At 42.2% G+C, this 6,000-nt stretch overlaps 1 non-coding gene across 1 annotated transcript; it reads left to right on the forward strand.

Moving 5' to 3' along the window:
* Positions 1-5,616: 5,616 nt before the first annotated feature.
* On the forward strand, positions 5,617-5,693 carry TRNAI-AAU (transfer RNA isoleucine (anticodon AAU)). The gene has a single exon. It is a non-coding gene; the product is annotated as a tRNA-Ile (tRNA).
* The last annotated feature ends 307 nt before the right edge of the window (positions 5,694-6,000 follow it).

The following is a 6,000-nucleotide window of genomic DNA, read 5'->3' on the forward strand; positions in this document are numbered from 1 at the left end:
GTTTTCTTCACATCCGACCACATATTTTCTAGGACAATCAGATCTGGTGAACAGGGAGGCCATTCTATCAGTCTGATATATGGCCTCTCTGAAAACCATCTCATGACCTCGCCACATGTGTGAACACGATGATTATCCTGTTGAAATATGATCTCATCATCATCAGGATATATCATCCGTACAGAGGGAAGCATAACGTTTTCCAATAAGACATGGGCATTAAAATTTCCGTCGAGCCGCCATAGAACACCCAGGCCGTCACTGGACATCCAGCCCCAACATGGAACAGATACAAGGCCACTGCGAAAGCGAGTTGCCACATGCGTAGGATTGTATCGGGATCCTCGTGAACGGTAGACTAGCCTATTTGCCGCCCGTAATTGTCAGAGGAAAAAGTAACTTCGTCTAAAAATATTACCTTATTCCAATCGAAATTAACATTATCCTCTGCAAATGCAAGGCGGAATAATCTGTGGTGATCAGTGATGCACCCTTTCATTGCTGCCACTCTTGGATAACGTCCTACGTCCCGCAGACGCCTTATGACAGTGCGAGAAGATCCAGGGAAACGGGCATTTACTTTAATTGAAGAAGTGAGTTCGCTTCTACTTCTGCAACTAAAGCAGCGTCCTGTGCACGAGTTGAAACACGTCTTCTACCGGAACCTGGCTGACGATGTTCAATTTCTTCTCTGGATAATCTCGCTCATCTTCTAGCTGTGAAATCGTGCATTCCTAGTCGCCTACCTGCCACAGTAGCAGAAAATCAGGCCTCCCTCACAAGAGAGAAGAGCTTGTCTTCACGTATCTGGCCTATGTATTCTGTCAGCCATGTTACCCCTAATAATTACAAGAGAGAATGGTTGTTTCACTTTTAATAAGCGCAGTTACATGTGCGCAGAACTATGTTTGCTTTCAGAAGTTCTAGATGTCTCTAAATGAATTACACATCAATATAGAAATAATAAACATCTGACGTCCTTACGGGATACACGACGTTGAACCGCCTACACAAGAAGCAAGGCTGTTACCATGGAGCTATTACCCTTTTAGTTTTCCTGTTTGTGACCAGATCGGTCACAGTCCCTCCTCGTGTGTCCAGGTTCGCCGCAGGACCAGCAGGTGGGCACTCCTCGTCTTCGTCGCTCAGGTGATTTCGGTTGACGCTCCTCGACGTCGGCCGCCGCGACACTCCTAATCCGGTGCGACGTCGAGACATTCGCCGTCAACTTTGCTGCCTCCTTCCTGAGGGCCGCCGCCAGAGCTGCGTTGATGGTACGATGCTCTGCCAGGAGTAGCTGTTGTCTGATTTCCGGGTCTCGAACTCCGCTGCCGAAGGTGTAGGCCGCCTCTCCAGCAATGAAATCATTAGATAGGCCTGAGGGCCTTATGGGCTAGTTGTTCCACCGCCATCGCAAATTCTTGTAGGGACTCGCCTGACTGTTGAACCCTCGTTTTTAGTTGGGTCCTAAATGCTGCCGCAAGTTGATGGTCACCATAACGTCCCTCCAGGGCCGCCATTATCTCAGCGGCTGTCCCATCTTCTGGAACGCTGTGAAGAATCTCCGACGCCTGTCCCTGAAGCGCGGCCAGCAGCTGAGTAGTTTTCTCTGCTGGCGTCCACCCATTGTGCTCTGCGATGGCCTCGAACTGGCGACGGAATATCGCCCAAGACGTCGTACCGTCGAACTTCGGCGTCTTGACGTTGTAATGTCTGGCTGAAGGCGATGGTTCCGCAGGGCCACTATATGGAGTCCTCAACTCTGTGGCCGCTTCTTGCATGGCCCGTCGAACCTCCTCGGCAACTATCTGTTTCTGTTCTCTAGCCTGGCGATCCACCAACGCGAGGATGTGCTTGTTTTCTTCAGCATGTCGGTCCATCAGCACACTCGTTTCCTCTTGACGACGTTCGAGAGCGCGAATTTTGCCGTCAAAATGGTCTACATCCTGTCTCAACTCGGCTACTGTCTCGTTTATAGTTGTAAAATTCTGGTTTAGTTTATCCAAATCGGCCTTAAGTTCGTCTTTCACGATGGCGACAATTCCATCTACGTGGGCCGAAACGCTTTCAATTTGCGTAGTGACGTCGCCTTTCACTTCGCTTATGTCACTTTTCATCTCCGATTCACTTCACTTATGTCGCCTTTCACTTCACTTATGTCACTTTTCATCTCCGTTTTCACTTCACTTATATCGTTCTTCAACTCACTGATGTGCTTGTTCATTTCGTCTTTCATTTCTGCTTTCATTTCCGCGATGGCTTGCAGGATCTGCTGTAGGTTCTCCATTGTCGATAATATCCCACTTCTGACACCAATGTAAATTTATTTCCACTCAACAATAGGATTTTATTCTTCCAACAATAATTCCTTTCTATAATTCGCCTTAAACGCTCTCGTCAACAATTGGATTTTCACTCAACACAGTATTCGTTATAGCACTCCACCGACGACAATGACAATTTACTTGGACTAGTACGAACAACAATGAACTGTTAATCTTAACTAATATTTACAAAGCACTATTTACAAATCAGAACTATCAGTTCTCAGTTCACAGTTCTTCTAGCTCAGTCACTCGAGTTCACAGTATCTCGAACCACAGACCTTCAGAGACAGTCCACTGTACTCGAACTCAGGTCCTTTCAACTGCGGTCCACTGCACTCGAACTCAGGTCCCTCCAACTGCGGTCCACTGCACTCGAACTCAGGCCTTCGGATGCTGGCACAGTTGCGGACGCACACTCAAGTCGAACTCCGGTACACAAGACTGGCTAGCTTGCTCTGTTCACTGGCTTACTCACTGAACTAATCATGAATGACTAATCAACTGAAAAACTACTCGAGTTCGCTGGCGTTTCTTCTTTTATAGCGAAATCATAGTTGCGAGAAATTTCTACAGCTGTGCAGAGAATTATCTGGATATCTCCACTTCGACGGACTTCTCGAAGAGTCGGGAAGGTCCGTTCCCCCTTCCCTCCGTAAGCAGCTGCGCGCGCGATCTCCCCTCGTCGCGTGGGCCCTTTCCCCTTTCTCCGCCGCGCGCCGTTCCTTAGTGCTCTGTGAAGCCCGCGCGATCTGCTTTCTTGCGGGACGCTGGTCGTGAGTTCGAATCTCACGTCGCTGTCACATTATTATTACTACTACTACTACCACTACTACTACTACTACTACTACTACTACTACTACTACTACTACTACTACTACTACTAATTTTAGTAACTGAACAATACTCCTTATGGAGAAGGGAGAAGATCCAAGAACTGAGCATCTGTTTTAATTCAAGGGTAATTATGAAGAAGTCTCCGATATTACTGAACGTTTTTGTTTAATTTTTCAACTAATCCAAACTCCTGTGCACGTTAATAAATGTATCATTCGTTTCCAGCTAGAGAAAAAAATAAAACGAAACAAATATATATATATACTTATAAGAAGGCGGATACGAAGTCGGGTTTTCTGCGTTCTGCGTGTGAAGTCAGAGTTTTACCACGGAGCTATGACAGACACACACAGCGTTCAAACCGTTGTTTGCCGGTATAAGAGTATGTTCTTGGATCTCGTTGGTTTCGTCCTTGCTACTCTGATTTTAGTCTTGTGTATCAGGCGCACAGCCGAATGGAACTTAGACAAATTTACGCTTCAAGAGTCCGGTCATTTTTTTTTTTACAAATTTACGCTTCAAGAGTCCGGTCTTTTTTTTTTGTCTAAGAGTGTACCTTTCTTAGCTAGGATATCTGCTTGCTCATTGCCAAACACCTGACAGAGCCTTGGTATCCATTGTAGTGTAATTGGTTTTTTTATTTGGTTATATAACGACGCTGAACCAACTACTAGGTTATTTAGCGTAGATGGGAGTGGTGATAGCGAGATGATATTTGGCGAGATAAGGCCGAGGATTCGCCATAGATTACCTAACATTGGCCTTACGATTGGGGAAAAACCTCGAAAAAATCCAACCAGGTAATGAGCCCAAGCGGGGATCGAACCAGCGCCCGAGCGGAATTCCCAGATTTTTTTTTTTTTTTTTGCATAATCTTTATATCCCTAATCTTCGTGTAGTGACGAAGTGAAAGTAGAGTGAAAGCACTAACAAAACATGCATATTTATGAGGAAGGATAACAAAAATTGTGGTTATAAATTTAATTTGGACAACTATGTGGAAAAAACTGATAAGTAAAACGTTTAAAACGCTGACTCACTAGAAAAAATCATTCTGTAATAAATATAATAACGCTAGTGCAAGAGCACTGAACTTAAAAAACAACATTAGCACATACTATATTATCTGCCCTGACCCTTGCCATTTCGGAAGACGAGGGCAACAAACAGCAGAATAAGCTTTCGTAACGAGTCAGCCATGGACAGTAAACACCACTAATACAAGACAAACGAATTATCATAATGAAAACACTCTGCCCTTGCCTTGCACTCGCTGATGACCCTCGAACATAGTGTGCATTTTAGACATAGCGTGTTAAAATATCATATACACAGAATTACGCGTCTTCACTGTTTACTGTTAAGTCCATATTTCGGCTTTTCTTTTTGCAGCGTAACACTAGAATCAGTAAGCACTATAGTCTGCATCAATTGAATATGCACTTCAAGGTCAATGCATGGTTGCCGCTTCGGTTCAGTTATAAGATGTTTACGGAAAGAGAATTTCCAGCGAACTTCATCCACAGCGTGCTATACCTGTAAATGAAAACATTAACCCATATATTTTTACTACAAAAGTGACACCTGCATAAAACAGATTAATCTCCAATACAATATAACCGTCCTTGATGAAATGTACCCGTTATAAAAACACTGACCCCCCTAATGTTTAATACTGTATAACATATCTGCATAAAATAGATTAATCCCCAGTACAATAAAGTCATTCTTTAAAAATCAGAAATATATATTTTCGAGATAGAGCACTATTAGTAGATGATGGGACTACCGTCCACTGCTGTCACGTGGCTTCTGTACGGACTGATCAAACCAGAACATCATTTTGAGAGCGGAAAAATATTCATACTACCTATGCAGAGGTCGAACCTATTCGATGTTATATACTGTTAAAAAGCTTATCCTAAACCGCTGCGTCCCGCAATCGTCAGTTTCAAACTATAGAAACAACAACAATAATAATAATAATAATAATAATAATAGTAATAATAATAATAATAATAATAATAATAATAATAATAATAATAATAATAACAATAATAATAATATCTTGACAATTCTAAAACAATATAAAAACACAATTCTTATTTTCCAAGTAATACAGATTCCTTCCAATAATAAAGTAACAACAATAAGAAGCCTACATCTTAAAAGAGAATAGAATTGATGATATATGCAGAAGCAGCTTCAACTTGCTGAAATCGCAATACGTAGTTTACACTGGAGGTTATCGATCGGCATAATGAAGCGAAACTATCCATAAACAGCTTGTTAGAAGTTACAAATTACATGGAATTCTTGTTGCAATCTTTGCATTAAGTGCATTCTTTTGATTGATCGCACTGATATCTACGCACGCGCACACTAAACTACAGTATGCTCATGGATTGCGTTGTCTTCACATACAATACGCTGCAGTGGAAACAAAACTTATATCGGCCCGTTAGCTCAGTTGGTTAGAGCGTGGTGCTAATAACGCCAAGGTCGTGGGTTCGATCCCCCCCCCCCGGGCCATGTTTTTATAACTTGTTTGCCATGCCTACGTAAATTCTATGGTATGTACAGACATCGAATTTTTAGGCTCTTAAAATTGCAGTTCAAAATTTAATAAATTAGGCTCTATTTTAGTAAAACTACGCATTTTAGGCACATATGATCAAGACTTCAAACCTATTTATTTCATTGGAATTATACATGAAAATACACAAAACATGGCACAATAAAAGTATATTTAAAAATGAAGGCAGCCAACTGTATATTATATAAACAAAGATGCACAAATTTAATATACAAAACAACTAAATAAATAATTACACTTTTT

The sequence above is a fragment of the Periplaneta americana genome, chromosome 4 (assembly GCF_040183065.1).
Source record: "Periplaneta americana isolate PAMFEO1 chromosome 4, P.americana_PAMFEO1_priV1, whole genome shotgun sequence".
Classification (NCBI taxonomy): domain Eukaryota; kingdom Metazoa; phylum Arthropoda; class Insecta; order Blattodea; family Blattidae; genus Periplaneta; species Periplaneta americana.